This window comes from Podarcis tiliguerta, assembly GCF_965153285.1.
Source record: "Podarcis tiliguerta genome assembly, chromosome: 11".
In the NCBI taxonomy this organism is placed as follows: Eukaryota; Metazoa; Chordata; class Lepidosauria; order Squamata; family Lacertidae; genus Podarcis; species Podarcis tiliguerta.
In genome coordinates, this window is record NC_139544.1 from 52,093,724 (window position 1) to 52,112,658 (window position 18,935).

At 44.5% G+C, this 18,935-nt stretch overlaps 1 protein-coding gene across 3 annotated transcripts in view; it reads right to left on the reverse strand.

The window, feature by feature from the left end:
- Nucleotides 1-18,935, reverse strand: part of DCC (DCC netrin 1 receptor) — a gene marked incomplete at its 5' end in the record, with an annotated part of 926,289 nt that overhangs the window by 846,850 nt on the left and 60,504 nt on the right. The gene's annotated exons all lie outside the window — the stretch shown is intronic.

Consider the following 18,935-nt stretch of genomic DNA (forward strand, 5'->3'; position numbering starts at 1 on the left):
TCCCTGCAATGGGGTGAGCTCCCATTGTTCGGTCCCTGCTCCTGCCAACCTAGCAGTTCGAAAGCACTTCAAAGTTCAGGTAGATAAATAGGTACCACTCTGGTGGGAAGGTAAACAGCATTTCCATGCACTGCTCTGGTTTCTCCAGAAGCCGCTTAGTCATGCTGGCCACATGACCTGGAAGCTGTCTGCCGGCTCCCTCAGCCAATAAAGCGAGATGAGCGTCGCAACCCCAGAGTTGGTCACGACTGGACCTAATGTTCAGGGGTCCCTTTACCTTTACCTGTAACTGAAAGTATGCTTAAGTATGCTTAAATCTCTTGTTCTCAGGGTCCTTAAGCACACCAGCTCTGCTGGTGAAGGTAGCTAATAATAATTTATAATAATAATAATAATAATAATAATAATAATAATAATAACAACAACAACAACAACCCACAAAACACTTTATCCTTTAAATATGAAATAACTAAGTTTATAAGCTCTATTTAAATGGAAGACAAGGAAGTTGTAGAAGTAGAAAGAAACCACTTGGTTCTCAAGTTCATGCAGCACTGCTGAAATCAAGAGGCTGGATTTTTTCCCCCCTCCCCAACTTGGTCAGGGAGTGACCTTGAACAAAAGGGTTGATCTCTCTGCTCTCCAATTTATTTCTATGTATTGAGTAAGGGAACACAATCCTAACCTACCTCACAAGAAGCTTGTGATGATTGATGAATGTTTTGTGATTCCAAAGGAAGCATTTTGTTTGGAAACTGAAAGTTCCTGGGACCTTCAACAAGATGAAGAAGACCTCTGAAAAGCTTTAGGAAATTATGCAGCCTCAAAGTTGATTCTCATGTTCTTATTTTTGTGTGCATACCGTATTCGATCCCTGTTTTCTGGAGGGAAGGAGCTGGCAAAATATTATCCCAAACTGGCAGGTTAGGAAAGAGATCGAGAACACCATGTATTGTTTTTGCTTTACTACACAAGAAATTAGTTTTAAAGCTTTGGTGCAGAAAAGAAGTCTTAAAGACTTAAATGTTGCAAAATAATAATACCATGGTACCTTGGGTTACAGATGCTTCAGTTTACAGACTCCGCTAACCCAGAAATAGTACCTCGGGTTAAGAACTTTGCTTCAGGATGAGAACAGAAATCATGCTCCGGTGGCATGGCGGCAGCGGGAGGCCCCATTAGCTAAAGTGGTACCTCAGGTTAAGACCAGTTTCAGGTTAAGAACGGACCTCCAAAACAAATTAAGTTCTTAACCGGAGGTACCACTGTAATTTAAAAAGTACATTGCAAAGAACTAGCAATGTTTCAGTCCTTAAACCATTTCTTCCTCTGATCCCAGAGAGAATTGAAGCAAGATTTACAGAGTTTTCATTGCTAAAATCAAAATGTGTCTTTTTTCTTTCTTTGCATGCTGGTATCTCACAGTGTCTGTCTGTGTGTGTGTCTCTGTTGCAAGCAGCCTCATTTACATGTATACACAGACAAGCAATTACTCAGATTTCAGATCTCCTGTTTAGTCACAAGACTTAAACCTTGTGGTACAATCACCTACCACACCCAATGGAAAAGTACATGCAATCCCCCCCCCCCAAAAAAAATGCACTTTATTACATTTATAACTTTAACTCTAGGCTAGAGCTGCTGTCCCAAACTCTCTTGAAGTTTTATTTGATTGATTTGATTGATTATATTTCAATGCTGCTTTTCATTCAAATGAATCCCAAAGTGTCTTGCAAATAACAATAATATGATAGAAAAGAAGAAGGAGGAGGAGGAGGAGGAGGAGGAGGAGGAGGAGGAGGAGGAGGAGAAGAAGAAGAAGAAGAAGAAGAAGAAGAAGAAGAAGAAGAAGAAGAAGAAGAAGAAGAAGAAGAAGAAGAAGAAGAAGAAGAACAACAACAACAACAACAACAACAACAACAGAACAGAACATCTCACATTAAAAATGTCCTGATTCAGGGCTGCTGTCAAATGTCTATGGAAGGTTGTATAATTATTTATCTCTTTGACATCTGAAGGGAGGGTATTCCATAGGGCAGGTGTAACTACCGAGAAGGCCCTCTGCCCGGTTCCCTGTAATGTCACTTCTCGCAATGAGGGAACCACCAGAAGCCCCTTGCAGCTAGACCTCAGAGTCCAGGCTAAACGCTGGGGGCAGAGATGCTCCAGACTAAATATTAGGAAGAATACAGTGGAACAGACTCCCAGGAGGTTTTTAAGCAGAGGCTGGATGGCCATCTTCCATGGATGCTTTAGCTGAGATTCCTGCATTGCAGGGGGTTGGACTACGTGACTCTACAGTTCTACGATTTGCTTTAATGGTCCAGCCTCAACCAGACCCAGGTTCATACCCCTACTCAGTTAGGAAGTTTACTGGATGACCTTGGGCCACTCGCTACCACTATATCTTGTTGTGGAGAAGAAAAACGAGAAGGAAACATGTATGCTCCCCTCGGAGGAAAGATTGGGCATAAATCTTATAAATAAATAAAAATAGCATCAATAATAAAGATCGTCCTACTCATACATCAGTGCTGAGCTCAGCTTTACTTGTCTTTTCTCCCCCCCCCCTTTTTTTTTTAATCGACAAACATTATAGCAGCCTTCAGTCTCAGCAGCCTGTTTTGCCCTGGTGACCCCTTGCTATATCCAGGGGCCTGTGAATTATGATTTCCGTGATGTTTCTTGGTGCTATGTGGGCCTCCGCGATGCTATTACCTGCATTATGAAGTCCAACCCAGTTAGTTTCTGTTGATACGAGGTTCCTCGAATGCACTCTGCCCTATTGATTCTGTGTGTCTGAAAAGGCAGCCTCATTTATTATGGTTTGATTTAAGCAGATAGAGCCCGCCTGAAAGGTCGCTCATTTTTATCTGTTTCGAGCAAACAACACCCCCCGATTCCATTACTACCATTTCCAAATCGATGCCGCTTTGCTCTCTCCCCCCCCCCCCTTTCTCACTCTCGGGAGTATTGGGAAGATCAATGGGACTCGTTCCACACCCAGTTTGCAAAACACTGCACAGAAAACAGCACAGGAGACAAAGAGAGAAGGAGGCTTTTGGATGGGACCAATGACCTGAAACTTCAGAAATGTCATCTCTCGGTAGCATGCAGCAGAAATATCCAAATTTTACCATGCCAAAGCATTTCTAAGGGTAAGGTAAAGGGTAAAGGGACCCCTGACCATTAGGTCCAGTCATGGCCGACTCTGGGGTTGCAGCCCTCATCTCGCTTTATTGGCCGAGGGAGCCGGTGTACAGCTTCCAGGTCATGTGGCCAGCATGACTAAGCTGCTTCTGGCGAACCAGAGCAGCGCACAGAAATGCCGTTTACCTTCCCACCGGAGCGGTACCTATTTATCTACTTGCACTTTGATGTGCTTTTGAACTGCTAGGTTGGCAGGAGCAGGGACCGAGCAATGGGAGCTCACCCCGTCACGGGGACTTGAACCGCCGACCTTCTGATTGGCAAGTCCTAGGCTGTGGTTTAACCCACAGCCCCACCCGCGTCCCTTTATTTCTAAGGGTATAACATAGCAAAAATGTTGATGGAACACAGCTCCTGTGGACTGTTAGGAACATAGAAAGCTGCCCTATCCTAAGGTGTAGTCCATGGGAAAACCCGCTGAATCGGAGCAAACGTCAATTGGGTTTTCTACGAATTGACGTTTGCTCTGATTCAGCTCTAAAGAGTGGGTTTTCCTGGAGGAAGTGGCGGGGGAATGGGAAACCACTCAGACCCATGTCTAGAAAGCATGGGGCAAGTGCAAAACTTCTTTCCAGGCACGGGAAAAGTAAGGTGCGGATGGACCCCTTAGTGAGACCATTTGCACATCTAGCTCAGCTTTGTCTACAGTGGTCTAAACCACTGAGCCTCTTGGGCTGGCCGATCAGAAGGTCGGCAGTTTGAATCCATGTGATAGGGTGGGCTCCTGTCCAAGTGTCCCTATTTTCCAGGGACACTCCTGATATAGAGAAGCCGTCCCAGTTTCTGATTTGATCCCGGAATGTCCCACTTTTCCTTAAAGGTAAAGGTACCCCTGCCCGTACGAGCCAGTCTTGACAGACTCTAGGGTTGTGCGCCCATCTCACTCAAAGAGGCCGGGGGCCAGCGCTGTCCGGAGACACTTCCAGGTCACGTGGCCAGCGTGACATCGCTGCTCTGGCGAGCCAGAGCTGCACACGGAAACGCCGTTTACCTTCCCGCTAGTAAACGGTCCCTATTTATCTACTTGCACCCGAGAGTGCTTTCGAACTGCTAGGTTGGCAGGCTCTGGGACCGAACAACGGGAGCGCACCCCACCACGGGGATTTGAACCGCCGACCTTTCGATCGGCAAGCCCTAGGCGCTGAGGCTTTAACCCACAGCGCCACCCGCGTCCCCCCACTTTTCCTTAGGGTGTCCCTATTTTCATTGGAGAAATGTAGGGCATGGAGTTATCCAACCCCCAGGCCATCTGAAGGAAATCCTGTATAGGTAAGTTTTTTAAAAATGTTTGATATTTTATTATGTTTATATATACATTGGAAGCTGCCCAGAGTGCTGAGGCAACCTAAAAAGATGTGTGGGGTATAAATAGTAAAATTATCATTATGGAATGGGAATCCCTATTTTCATCGGAGAAATGTTGGAAGGTATGCTTTTGCAACTGACCTACTATAATAGTAGAGTCTGAGTCCTGATAGATGCAAGTGGTTTTATCCCCAGGATGCTTTGCATACAAGTTACAGCAGTTCACTGAGGCTATTTTGAATTGCAGGTAAGCTGAAATGTTGTGTTTTATAGAACAAAATAAAAAAATAAGAGCAACAACCACAACTTGCTTACAGAAGCAAATCTTTGGAAGTCCGGCCCTTGATGTCAATTACAAGAGGAAGGAATAGGGGAAAATACACTGAAGAAGACCAAAATGTAAGATTTATCAGCTCTGTTGTGGCTGCAAGCCACCCTCCCATTAACAGCCCACATCCAAATAAACACAAAGTGTTGGAAATAATTGGCTCATCTTCTTGCTGTTTTAGGAATGTAGCGGCTGCGTGTGTAATGGCATTACAATAATCAGATACAATAAATCCCCTTCTCTCAAGTGAGATAGAAGGCTTTTAAATCCCAAGGAAAGGCACTCAGTTGGGACCCTGCTTTACCTAGACCAGAAGAAGCTCCTCTTGCATTTAATTGCATTTTTAGCCCTCGTTAGAAATGAGCTGGGCGTGCTGAAAAATGCAGAGGATACAAGAGAGGCAAACCTTGTTTTCCACACCTTCTCACCCGCTCTGTATCTGAAAATGCCTTCTACAGCTCATGTTACATAATGCACAGCATCAAAGTCAAACACCAGCAGAATGAAGGAGCAAGGAGGGTACAAGAAGTCTTGGGAAGAGAGGCCTCGAAGCTGAAACGAAAAACTTTCCTGACAGACGTAAAGAAAACAGGCGGCTGTTTCAGAAATCATCAAGCACCTCTGAATAGTGCCGTATTTCTCTGCTTTTATAGGGAAAGTTATTGGTGGACTGTGCACATTCCAGAAAGTTCTGTGGGCGAGCAGCACAGGAAAGGCCATTCCACACACTTTATGGCATCAAATCCAATTTTTGTTCATTCAGCTGAGAACTGCAGTACATCTAAGTTCTACATTTCAAAAAATGTCACCTCATTTAGAATTTGCGCTTCTGGGTGCATAGGCAAAACACACACACAGAGTCATAATGTGAGAGAGCCTATGTTGAATTTGGTTTCAGTAGCCCAATCTGTCACATGACTTAAAAAAACAAACATGTTTTGCTAGGTCAATCCTAGAGTGCATGTAGCCTTGCATTTGATCTTCAACAGGGGCTAGCTTAGTTGACCCTAGGAAGCTCACAATAAACCAAAGGTGTGGGGTGCCATTTTTTGCCATTTGCCTCTAGGACATGTGGGGAAAAGATCCTCTGCCCCCCTTTGACCTAATTGGGCCCACCAGGCCTCAGAGCTTGACCTTCCTGGCCTGTTTGGTCAATCCACACCCACATTCCTGGGCCTGAAGTTATATATGACTCTAGGCATAGGAAAGTTCGAGGAAGATGAATTGGGAAAGATGTTCCCAGCCCAGTGATTGACAGATGGGTGACCTCAACCACCTGTCACAGTGACCAGATCCAGCTCCTGACCACTTGCTCTATCCTCTCATACTTGGGGGCACACACTTCTCTCTGAACGTAGAAGGTTGCCGTTAGCTAATAGCCATTCATTGACTTACCCTCCATTGATCTGTCTAATCTTTGAACAGAATTCCTTCAGAGCCCTCATCAGGTTCAGCATCACTTTCTTGAATGTGGGAAGCACATGTATAGAGAAATACTCATGCCTCTTTAACCTTAGTATGTAAAGAAAACTGCTGTGCAAGGGCTACCCTGCTGAGAACCTGGGGCTCCACTGCTGCTTCACTTCAGCCAGCCCAGGGTGGGGCCTGACAGGTTTCAGAAGACTTGCTGCTGCCCAGCAGAGAGGACTGCTTCTTCTGCTAAATTGCTTTTAAATTGGTGTTTAAACTCTTTTTAACCTGCATTCTATGCCCTTTTAAAATGTGTTGGAGGGTTATTGGGTCACGGTTGTTTTTATTTTGATGATGTACTTTGTGGTTTTATCTTCTGGTTTTATCCTGAGACTTGCAGGTATGGGGGCGGTATATAAATTCAATTAATAATAATAAATAACAAACAAGCAAACAAACAAACGATGAAAATAGTTAACTGTCTGGACTAGCCCAAGTCTCTTAAGGTCTTGAACAGGGGTTCCCAAACACATCTAAAACGTTAAGAAATGGTTATGAGTACCACAGGGTAGCCATTTCACCAGTGAAAAACGAGTGATGCTCAGAACCTCACCAAACAGGCAAAATCCATCCCAAAACAAATAAAACACAGGCAAAAAAAGCTAACAATACCCTCCCCACTCAAAAAAGAGCACAACCTCTTCCAACCAAATAAATAGCCACCCCCTTTTTTCAAAAAAACAACAACAGTTGGACAGGCTGGAGACATTGATGAGACCAAGGAGTGTGTCTGAGAACACCATGGTACCACTGGTTTAAAAGCATCTTTGAACCTTTTGAGTAGAACTGAGAAACAGTCAAGTTCACTCCAGGACTTGATACTGTCCTCTACCTCAAAGCTAGGCAAAAGCTACTGATTGGCCAGTTCTGTAGCCAAAGAGAGAAGGTTGTTGCTGTCTCCAACATGATCTTTCCCTTCTTGCTCCTGTGAGCTTTCAGAGGACACCTGGATGGTCAATGGAGGAGACAAAATGCTGGAGCAGACGGACCCTTCACCTGATCTTGCATTGGCAGTTCATGTGTTTTTATCTCATTTTGAGAGGGGAGGAGAAATTGGCTCCCTCTGCTCCTCAGAAAAGTTCAATTTGTCTGAATGCTGATAATAAAGAAAAACCATTTACGCTAGATTTTCATAATTCTTTGGCACTCCACCACAGCATACCAGAACCGGGGCCATGGCCAGAAGGCTTGCAAAGATTTTTAAAAAATGAATATGTTCCCACATTTCTGATAAGGCTGAAGCATTATGCTAGCCAAACACCATCCATCACCCATTACAACAGCACCTCTTTGCTATCTCAGTAATTTGCATTTTGCACTGAATATATTTCAACTGGATTTATTCATTTTATCCTTTCTCCCTCCACTTGCTTCCTTTTGGGGCTTTGGAGAGAGGGGAAAAAGGGTGTCTGCCTGTTTTCCTCACTGACACAGCAGCCCCGAATTGTGATAAATCATTTAAAGTTTGACTGCATTGTTAATATTGGTATTCATGTGGCTCTGACACTTTAATTGCCTCCACATGCGGAGATGTGGCGTAAAGATTTCCTAATGGCTTTGAGTTACCTTTGTGAGTCGCAGTGGCAAGTCGTTTAACTACAAAACCTGAAGGCATTTGTGAGTGGGGAAAATATAGGTGTGCTCACCACTGCCTCGTGCAATGTCATATTTCAATTATCGAAATTATACGTCTGGAGCACTGAAAAATGAGCTCATATCTGAATAAATGTCTATGGAGGCAAGTCTAGACACCATACGTCTATCCTGGGCCCGAATCGGTGGCTTTTATTTCTGTTTATCCTATGGGGCATTCACATATTCAATGTGACTGTACCGTATTCCATGCTCAGGTAACTTCCAGAATGGATTGTTGCAATGCAGTCTACCTGAAGCTGACCTTGAAGACCACTAGAAACTTCAGTTGGTCCAACATGCAGCAGCTAGATAACTGACTGAGGTTCCATGTACATCTCACTGAATTCCTATTTTAAAGCAGCTACATTAGTTGCCAGTTCATTTCTGTGTGCAATTCAAGCTGCTCATTTTGGTGTTCAAAGCCATAAACAACTCAGGCCCCAAATATCTGCAAGGCTGACTCCTTCCCTGCAGAATATCTTTGGTGCTGAGATGGGAAAGGGGGCCATCTTAAGTAGAGAAACCATCAGTTCAGAAGTCCTGCTGGCTCACACCAGCCAGAGTAAAAGGTGCGCAATGGAAAGGAGGGAGTAGATTTTCCTCTTATTTTCATTTTCTTACTGAGTCCCGTGGAGGAAAAATATTGACAAGAATAGAAGGCAAATAACTATGCCAGCTCTGGTTCAGCCTTTCTAGGGTCATGTTATGAGAAAACAGGGGTCTGGACACTAGGAATGGGCAAATCCATTTATTTCTTCTCAGGTTTTTATTTTTCCACTCCCCACATTTCCACATAAGTTTACATTTTTTAAAAGCCATGAACATTGATCAGTGTGAATTTCTCCTAGCGAGACATTTCTTGGATGAATTTTTGCCTACTACACTCATTGTCACAAAGCAGTTTTCTGCAATGTGATGCTTTTTTTGCATGTTATTTTCACTAATATGTGCGTTTTATGCAGAGTTTACCTACTATATACATTTTTTGCCCACACTACTTGGCTAGAGGACTGTACTTAAAAAAATGGAGGAGCGCAAATCTCAAAGGATGGCTGTGTTTCTGTTCTCATGCTTTTTTTGGGGGGGGGGGGAGTGCAACTTTGGTAGATCTACCATCAAATGTGAAGAGAGAGAGAAAGAGAGAGAGAGAGAGAGATGGTCTCTGAAGCAACTGCTGCTGGTACAGAAGTGACGCCAAAGCTCTCCACTGCTGCACAATGAAAGGAAGCTTCTGCCCATAGGACTGTCTCCGGTGATGTAGAAGGAGGTCCTCAACACCCAGTGACCTCTGAACTGTTCTTCCTGTCAGCATATGATTGAGCCAAAGGGTTAAAAAGAAGATGACACAACCACTACGTTGTATTTGGTTAGGGTTTGATGGCTTCTTTCCTAGCTGAAGCATAGCTGTCAACTTCTCCCTATTCTTGAGAGGAATTCTATTCGGAATAAGGGGATTTCCCTTTAAAAAATGGAAACGTTGACAGCTATGAGCTGAAGGATGTGTTTATTTTTTTTGTTTATTTTATAAATATATATATACAGTGGTACCTCGTGTTACATACGCTTCGGGTTACATACTCCGCTAACCCAGAAATATTACCTCGGGTTAAGAACTTTGCTTCAGAATGAGAACAGAAATCGTGCTCAAGTGGTGCGACAGCAGCAGGAGGCCCCATTGGCTGAAGTGGTGCTTCAGGTTAAGAACAGTTTCAGGTTAAGAACGGACCTCCAGAACGAATTAAGTACTTAACCCGAGGTACCACTGTATACCACTTGAATGTACAAAACCTCAGTGGCTTACAAAAAGCATTGGCCCAATAAAGGATAGAACAGAGTTTTGCCACAACATGAATCCAGGCCAGAATGCTGGCCTCAGTCATAAGCGTTTCTAGATCCAGTCTGAGAGTCGGCAGGAGAAGGGTTTAGCACCCTCCGCCTACATGAGGCTTCTCTGCTGTAAATTTCACCCTCCCAGTGCTACTTTGCAGTTGTTGGGTGCCACTCAATGCTCCCATACTCACTTTTGTTATTGTATGTCTAGTTCAGCCTTGGGATGTAACTATTCCTGAGCTTCGTCAGTCACAGCAACCTGAAAATTAGTGTCATGGAACTCAATGGGACTTATTTCTGGGCACACATGCACATGAAATAAATTATTTTTCACATAATACAAATTTTTGTTTGAATTAGATCTTTATCCTATCCTGAATCTACGTACTTACTGAATAAGCCGTTACCTGTTAAGATGGTGCATTTAAATCCAAACGATAAAAACAAATGCTCTGGCAAAAATAAATAAGAAAGCCAAGATAAAATCCAAGCTGTGTCACTTTAAATATTCCTTTCCCCTAACATAAGTCCTAGAAAATAAACGCTAGGACAAAAAAGAAATGTCTTACAATGCTTTCAAGAAGAAGCAACTCAGAGGCATGGAACCAAGGGAGATTACCCTCAGGGCCTGCAGAAAAGCCTGCAGCAAAGTTTGCCAAATTTGCAATATCTGGGACACGGTGGTTGTTGTTTTTTCCCCTTCTCACATTGAAACCGTAGGCACAATACACTCCGAGGAGACTGCTAAGGTCAAACTAGTTATGACATTAGATGTGTGATCCCATTTTGTATGTCTCTCTTCTTTCCTTTAAATAACAGCGGTGGGGGGACCAGCATTGCAGAACTGGCCCACCCATTAGGCAAACTGTGGCAACTGCCTCAGGCAGCCAGGGGCCTGGAGCAGCAAATTAGCCCCAACACGGCCTCGCTCACCTTGCCCACTGCTACTACTCTTCTCCACCTCCCTTTATTTTTAATGTTTTGCTAGCATGGTGATAGTGTGTCTCCTGCACCAGTTCCTCCTCTCTGCCTTGCTCTGGGGAAAGGAAGTGGGTGCTTCCTCAAAATGAGGCATTCTAGAAGGATGCCTGCAGTGCCACTACTGTTCTGGAGCAACTATTACATTATTAATATAATATAATATAATATAATATAATATAATATAATATATACTCATTAGCTGACACCTGAACGTCTTCAAGTGACTTACAGCAAACACACCCACACTAACATAAAGGAAGGGGAGGAAGGAGGGGTCATACTGTCAGGAGTTCAGCCTACACTTGAGTAGGACCCTGGCAGAGACACATGCCCGACTGGCATGTTCTCTCCCTCCTGGTCAATCGTTCGGGAGCTTCATAAGCTTTCTTCACCCCAAACATCACAGCCACCACTGCCAACAAACACTGGCACACTTAGGGATCCACAGAGTTTGCGCACCTTGCATGAAAGACCTCAGCAACTCAGCATTTTGGCTAATCTACTTTATTTACATATAAACACACACGGAGCACTGCAACATGGCTCCCACTCTCTCTAGCATCAGACAGCAAAGAAAAAAGTACAAAGGACAATAGTCCCACTTCATGGAACACAGTAACACAAACATCCTATCTCCGTCACTTCCCACTCTGTGGAATCAAAACATACACCGTCATGTGAAAGACAAAAATCCCATGGCTGCAATCATAGATCAGGAATTCTAACACATACAATGATACATCAGTGTATCTTCTACCATAGCATTTATGCAAAAAAACAGCAACAACAAACCCACCATTTAAATAATAAGAAACAATGTTAACTGGAAATTCTCTTTTAAAATTATTCATAGAATTGTAGAGTTGGAAGGAACCCGTGAGTCAACTAGGCCAACCCCTTGCAATGCAGGAATCTCAGCTAAGGCATCCATGAGAGATGGTCAATCAAAAGTTTAAAATCTATTAATGGCCCTACAGAGGCTCCCTCTTCAGAAAAGTAATGCGTACTACAATACTGGGGAATCTGTGCCCTTCTAGATGTTGCTGGACTCCATATCCCATAATCCCTGACCATTCAGTGTGCTGGTGATAGCTTCTGAGGGGCTCACACACATTGCTTATCCTAGGGACCATGGTAAAAGTAGAATTAATTTGAGTCTTGAAAAAGCACATAGACCTACTGGCTACTCCCTCCCATTTTGCTAAGTTCTCCCCCCCCCCCTTGGGAAAGCTGTGGGTCTGAAGAGCTGGGTATGGCAGTGGTGGAGACATAAAACTAAACACAATGGTGGCTGCATCCCCTTGAATTGGGGAGCCCTGATTGAGAATGTAGGAGATGCTTGCATTCATAACACGTTCCTGTCAAATGCTTGCATCACCCCTCCACCTCTCCACAGGCCTTTGGGATAGGACAGGGATGGAGAACCTGCTGCACACCAAAATCTTGCTGGACTACAGCTTCCACCATCCCTGACCATTGAGCATGATGGCTGAGGCTGATGGGAGTTGGAGTCTAACAGGCCCCCCATCTTAGGGGCAGGCTACAGATTTGTCCAACCATTCGATCCATGATTCCTGGGCATGTGGGATAGGACATGGAAGCAGTGCATGGAAGCATCTATCCTAGGCCCACCTTGCTCATCGACTGCCTAAAAAGTGCCCCCATTCTGTTATTTACTCCCTTTTACTACAAATAGTTGTGTCAAAATCAATTGGACTTTATAGGACAGCGGCTACACATTATGGCTCCATTTAAACATATGCTGCTTAAAGATATCCATTACGGTTATATCTCTCGCTCTGTCTTCTATTATGTTCCAGAGAGGTCATTCATTCCACTCTATTCATTGAAATTGTTCAGTAAAAAGGGCAATAAAGAAATCTCAGCTCAGCAAAAGAAGGCAGTGGTACTCGAGATAATCTGCATTTGTATGTGTAGGGTTGTTGTTTTTCGAGATGAATTATAAATTAATTTTCTCTTCAAAGTTTAAAGACCTTTGTATTCTTGCCATAAACCAGCAAGGTCAACGTATGGGGAGAAAACGAATGTACTTCTGAGTCTTTAACTCTTCATTACAGTCAAACCTCCATTTATGTAACCCTCTGGTTATGTAAATTTCGGGATGCGCACGCGGCAAACCCGGAAGTACTTTACCGGATTCCGCTGTGTGCACATGCGCAAAAGCAGTCTGCGCATGCACAGAAGTGGTCCTCAGGTTGCTGAAACCTTGGGATCCAACCAGAACTCTGGAATGGATCCTATCCACACCTGGAGGTACCGCTGTATTTTAGTTAATTTTAATTAGGGCTGCACTAACTATTCTTATATTTAAAAAATTATGTAAATGCAGTACTATCCGGGACCAAAATGCCCCCCACCATAAAATGCCTTAACCTATTCTTTTAAATACCATAATTGAACATAAGGAGAACCCTGTTGGATCAGGTCAAGAGCCCATCTAGTCCAGTATCCTAATCTCACCATGGCCAACCAGAGGAGCCTGGGCATAACTACAACAGTGCCTGTGGGAGCCTGGACATAACTACAACAGCACTGTGTTTTTTTGCAGTTCTTAAGCAGGCTTCTCCATGATCCATGGATACACAGGCTAAGCCAATCTAGGGAGTCAACTTGATTGTGGTATACCATCATTAAGCCAATTCAGAGTGATGGCACTGCTTCCCTCACTCTGAATGGGTGAACACTCAATGTTGTCTATAGAACCCACTCTGGAAAGAACCACCAAAGCATCAGTTTAAAGCACCCCTCTGTCCTCTAAGGATTAGCTCTAATACTCGCAACATGTTGGCTGTGTTCAATTTTCTTTCAAAAGGAGAAAAACGCTTGTAATGTCCAGGTACGGTATACAACCGGGAAGGCCTGTTACCTGCCTTGTAGGCTTCCCAGAATGATATGGATGGCCACAGTTGGAAACAAGGTGCTAAACTTGATGGATTTTTGATGTTGTGCGTCAGGTGTTGGCAGTCTTTCTCTCTCTGCCCTCTGTGTTTTGTAGTAGTTTTAATGTTCCAGGAGCGCTCATCCATGAAGCTTTAATGTTCTGGAGCGCTCATCCATGAAGCTCATTATGTGACTTGGGCCAGTCACTGTCTATCAGTCTAGCTGGCCACATGCATTGTACTATTGGGAGGGTAAAACAGAGGTAATAAGAGAATCATGCACCCCACCCTGACCTCCTTGGAGGGAAGGGTGAGAGAAGAAGGAAGCAAATAAAAATAGCATAAAACTGCACAATGGAACAGGGGTGGGGAACCTGTGGCCTGCCAGATGTTGTCAGACTCCAATGAGACCCACGTTGGGCAACAAGATTCCTAGGGGGTTGGACTAGATGACCCTTGTGGTCCCAACTCTACAGTCTGTGATTCTATTATTCTATACAGCAAGCATGGCCAATGGCCAGAGAGGATGGGAATTGTAGCCCAGCAATGTCTGAAGGGCCACAGGTTCCACATCCCCACAATAAAACAACACAAAGCCTCTCTGATACACTGAGATAGACAGGGAGGACTATCTGTTGAAAGTACGGCACAACAAAATTGTTTGTCCTTGCTTCTGAAATAACTCAAGGGAGGGATCTATGCAAATGGCCAGCCCAAGATTGTTCCAAGGCTCAAGACTGATGACTGTCATGAGCAGGCAGGACAACAAGGAAGGGGAAGAGAAAGCAGTGTAGCCACGATTGGTACCCACCAGGCAAGCTGAAGGTGGGGAAGAGGAGGTTGGGGACTTAGGAGGTACTCACAGGACATTAGAGGATGCCAAGGGGGCAGCGGACAGTTCATGGGTGCCAAGAGAAGGGGCCACATCACCAGAACCAGGGGTGCCCCCATTTCTGCAGACAAGGTGGGCTCTAAGGTATTGAAAACAGTAGGAAGTGCATTTCAGGAGACTGAGGCAGGCAAGGGAACACAGCCCAGCTCACAACTGTACCAGGTGGAGAGCAGGGGACTTGTTAGGTCTAGGAGGAGGTTTGTGGTCACTAAGGTGGGTTAAGCTCTGGGAAGTTGAAGATCACATGCTTGGTCAAGCGGAGAAGCACAGCTGCTCAGTTGGAGCAAACTCAGGTGCAGCAATCGAGCTTGGGAAGGATAAACGGGAAGCAAGACAGAGACTCTGGGTCTGCTCAACTTTGATGGAGCACAGCTTGGCTGCTTCAAGAACGCCACTGTATACCTGGGATTGACCCCAGGTATTCCAACCCTGGATCTTCTACAGAGGTGAGAACCTGGCTTTAAGGTTTGACTTCAGACCTTGCTTGTTGTATTGGAACCTGGACCAACATTTGACCATTTGGACGGTCTCTAGCATTGCCCTTGGGACTGTGTGCACCACCGTCTTACCTCTGGGTATGCCAGGGTTCAGGACAATGACTGAAAAAGCCAGCTCCTTTAAACCAGACTTGGACTAGATTTCCCTTCAAATGAAGGACTTTCCTCTGTAAAGTAGGACACATGGCCACCGCAAAGCCATGGTGCCATGACCCTCATCAAAGCACCTTCATTCTACATGCATGAACAACTGGAAAGGGCTTGCATCTTCTTCTGAAGCCTCATTTAAATCTAAAGGCCCACTGTTTATCTACTTCTAACATCCTCACTCCAGGCGATGCGCTACCTGGGGAAATCCTTGAAAGTTAATACAATGTGCATATTTTATGAACCCGTAAGATGTTGGTAAAAGGATGGTGTGGCCTGAGCATTCTCAGAGAGTCCTAAAATATGTGTTTACTTAGGCCTTAAATTCATTCCAGAATGATCTATGCTCCTCAGAAAGCTCAGGGTTGAAGGGGTTGCCTTTGAATGCTTGGCACCCAAGGATGCACCACACCTGGCAGCAGGTTTCTGAGGCCTGTGAGAAGGCAAGTCCTGACTTCTAAAGATGAATCTTAAGAGCTCCACTTCAAGGGGTCTGATCTCCCCTCAGTATGCATGCCTGACTCCAACTGGCAATGGGAGTTACAGTCCAACAGGTGAAAAGAGTGATCAGGAGGAGGAACAGAACAGGAAGCTGAAGAATAGGAGAGACAGCCCGAGGACATAGTGAAAAGAGCAGGCTTGAAAATAAGGCTGGGTTAAGGCTGGGATGCAGGTGGCGCTGTGGGTTAAACCACAGAGCCTAGGACTTGCCGATCAGAAGGTCGGCGGTTCGAATACCCACGACGAGGTGAGCTTCTGTTGCTCAGTCCCTGCTCCTGCCAACCTAGCAGTTCGAAAGCATGTCAAAGTGCAAGTAGATAAATAGGTACCACTCTGGCAGGAAGGTAAATGGCGTTTCTATGCGCTGCTCTGGTTCGCCAGAAGCGGCTTAGTCATGCTGGCCACATGACCCAGAAGCTGCACACCGGCTCCCTCGGCCAATAAAGCGACATGAGCGCCGCAACCCCAGAGTCGGCCACAACTGGACCTAACAGTCAGGGGTCCCTTTACCTTAAGATTCCCTGTCCTAAAACTATTACCCTAGCCTCCTAAAACTGTTATCTTCCTTTGAAAATGGGAGGGGAGGTGATCTGCTGCTGCTTTCTTGGGGGTGAAATGGAGCAGGAGAGAAATTGTGAATAGAGCACTGGACTGATGTGTATTTTCAATGCTACAGCACCCGTGTGTGCAGGAACTCTTAGACATGGGTTCATAACTCAGAACTGCAGCAACATTAAAAGTCCCGAAAGGACAGAAAAGAAGATAATTGTGCAGAGCCAAAGTGGTGTAGCAGTTAGACTAGGACCTGAGAAAAAAGGATTCAAATTCCCATACAATCATGAGGCTCACTGGGTGGCCTTGGGCCAGTAGCTACCTCTCAGGCTAACCTACCTCACAGGGTTGTTGTGGAAATTAAATGAGGGGAGAGTGAACCATGGACGGCATCTTGAGCTCCTTGAAGGAAAAGGTGGGATATAAATGCAATAAAATAAACAATAAAATAAGACCCTTGCCACTTTCTCCAGATGGTAAGGACCTACGGAATCAGCCCCCTTTGTGGAGAGAGGTATTTACAGCCTGCATAAAATAGCTCTTGCAGCCATATCTACAGGACAACTTAAACCAGCGACTTGTGGGTTCAAATATCCATCAAGCCGGTAGTGTCATCTTGGGTCTAACCTATTGTCGCGGGGTTGTTCTCAGAATAAGGGCATCACCAGACATCATTTCTTAATGTGCATATTTCTGCTTGCGAGTGGTATCAGGGTGGTCGTACATTATCATGCTTTCAATATTGTTTGCACCTGCAAATGTTCTGAGTATGTGCTACTGCTTTTTTCCCACAATTGGTGCATGTCACATGCTTTCCTGTTGAAATCCTATAGCTTTCCATGCTACAAATGTTCCAGGAGGTTGTGTGTGTGTGTGTGTGACATTTGTTGGGCTATTGTGCCCCTTCAGATGACAGTGATTTGGCAACACTAGATAAGCATCACAGAGCAATGAAAAAAGGTGAATGCATTATTATTGCTCAGTGAATGCACTATTATTGCTCAAAAGGAGGTAGGTTACGTAGTTCCTCATCAAAATGCAAGCAAAATCATAGATCTCCCCCACTTTTAGTGTAAGCCAGGCTGGAGCAGAGGCGACAAGAAGGAAGTGGAGTGGAAGAGAAAACCAGGACTTGAAATTCAGAATGTTTGGTGGTGACGGATCTGTCTGTCAAAAGGCATCTGTAACCTGCAGTGCATAATTAAGCAGCAGAAAAATGAAACTGTTCCTGGTTATTACTAGCTAACAAGTGATGAATGGATGATGTCGACTTATGCCCATACGTCGCCTGTTGCCTGACACAGCAGTTGCATTTATAATATTTGTTCTCCTTGATGTTGTCAGCTGATCATGTAAGAAGCTCAATGCAGTGGGGAGGATCTGTGGCGAAAACCATTCCTGTGTGCTGGCATTTAGGTTTGTGAGCTCCCCAGAAAGGGGAACACCAAGCACAATGAAGAGAAAGCCCACGAGGTCTCTCTCTTTCAAAATGTCTTTGACACAACGCTATTCCGTCAGGAGCGAAAGACCAACCAAGTGCATGGAAATCTTTATTCGCCTACAGCTCCCCAAGCACTAGTTAAGCCTCTGGAGGAAAGGAGCTAAGAAACACAGTATCTTCTGAGTAAGGATAAATTGAAATACTTGTGTTCAATAAGGTTGAAAGTCAATGTTCCTAGAAGGTTTCCGTCTTGCAGTTTTATGCTCCTGAAACTCCCTCTGGGACCTTGCTGAAATTACAGCTTTTTCTTCTCCGGCTTCCTAAGCCTCCTGCTCGTCAGGTTTTGCTCCTTCTCACAATGGCGCAGAGCAAGTCTGGTGTGGTCAGGGATGAATTGAGCAGCAGGAAAGCTAGAAGCTTACAACTGGAGAACATATTGAGATCAATTTTTTAAAAACAGCGAGACTATCTCACCATTGTAACCTTTTCAAGGTGTCTGAAGATGATGTTCTGATTAGACTATAAGAGGTGAGTGGGTGGAAGGGATTTCTAAACCTGCAAAGTATATGTGTGTGTCTCTGTGTGTGGAACCATATGTTTAACAACCTTATTGAGACCTCAGATATTCTGTGTTTCTCAGGGTGGGTAGAAAAGCCTACTTCTGTTCTGTGCTCAATCATAGATCTGTCCTGCTTTTAAAAAAATAAGCAGGCGTGAAGAAATGAACAAACAACTGGCACGTAAATTGTGTGCATTTTGTACACATTTTGTTGTGTAGTTTCGCTTAAAATACATGTTTGTACTCTCTGAAATGCTTTCCTCCTAAAATATGTGGTTTTGTGCAGTACACATTTTTCCTGTAAAACACTTGTTTTCATGAACCAAAGCTGTGTTGCAAAGTTCCAAGAAGTGTTATGGGTAACTCTGCTCTGATCTGCAGAGAATCAGGTCAGGTCACTGCAGAATGAGCAAGTTTTGTTTCCATCTCAATGGCCAGATGAAAAAGAAGACAGGCTTCTGAGTGTCTAGTTGTACTGCAGAAGAGAACGTTTCAGGAGGTGTAGCTCATCATGCAACAGACCCCTGCTGAACTTTCCCCAAGTCCTCTTCTGCATCTGCCCACTCTTCCCATAAGTCTTGTCAATGTGGAAGGTGGTTATGCACGTTGCCCCATGAGGAGTGGTGGTCCATGTATCATCTAGAATATCTGCTCACCTCCTCAAACCTCTCTGCAGATGCTTTGGGG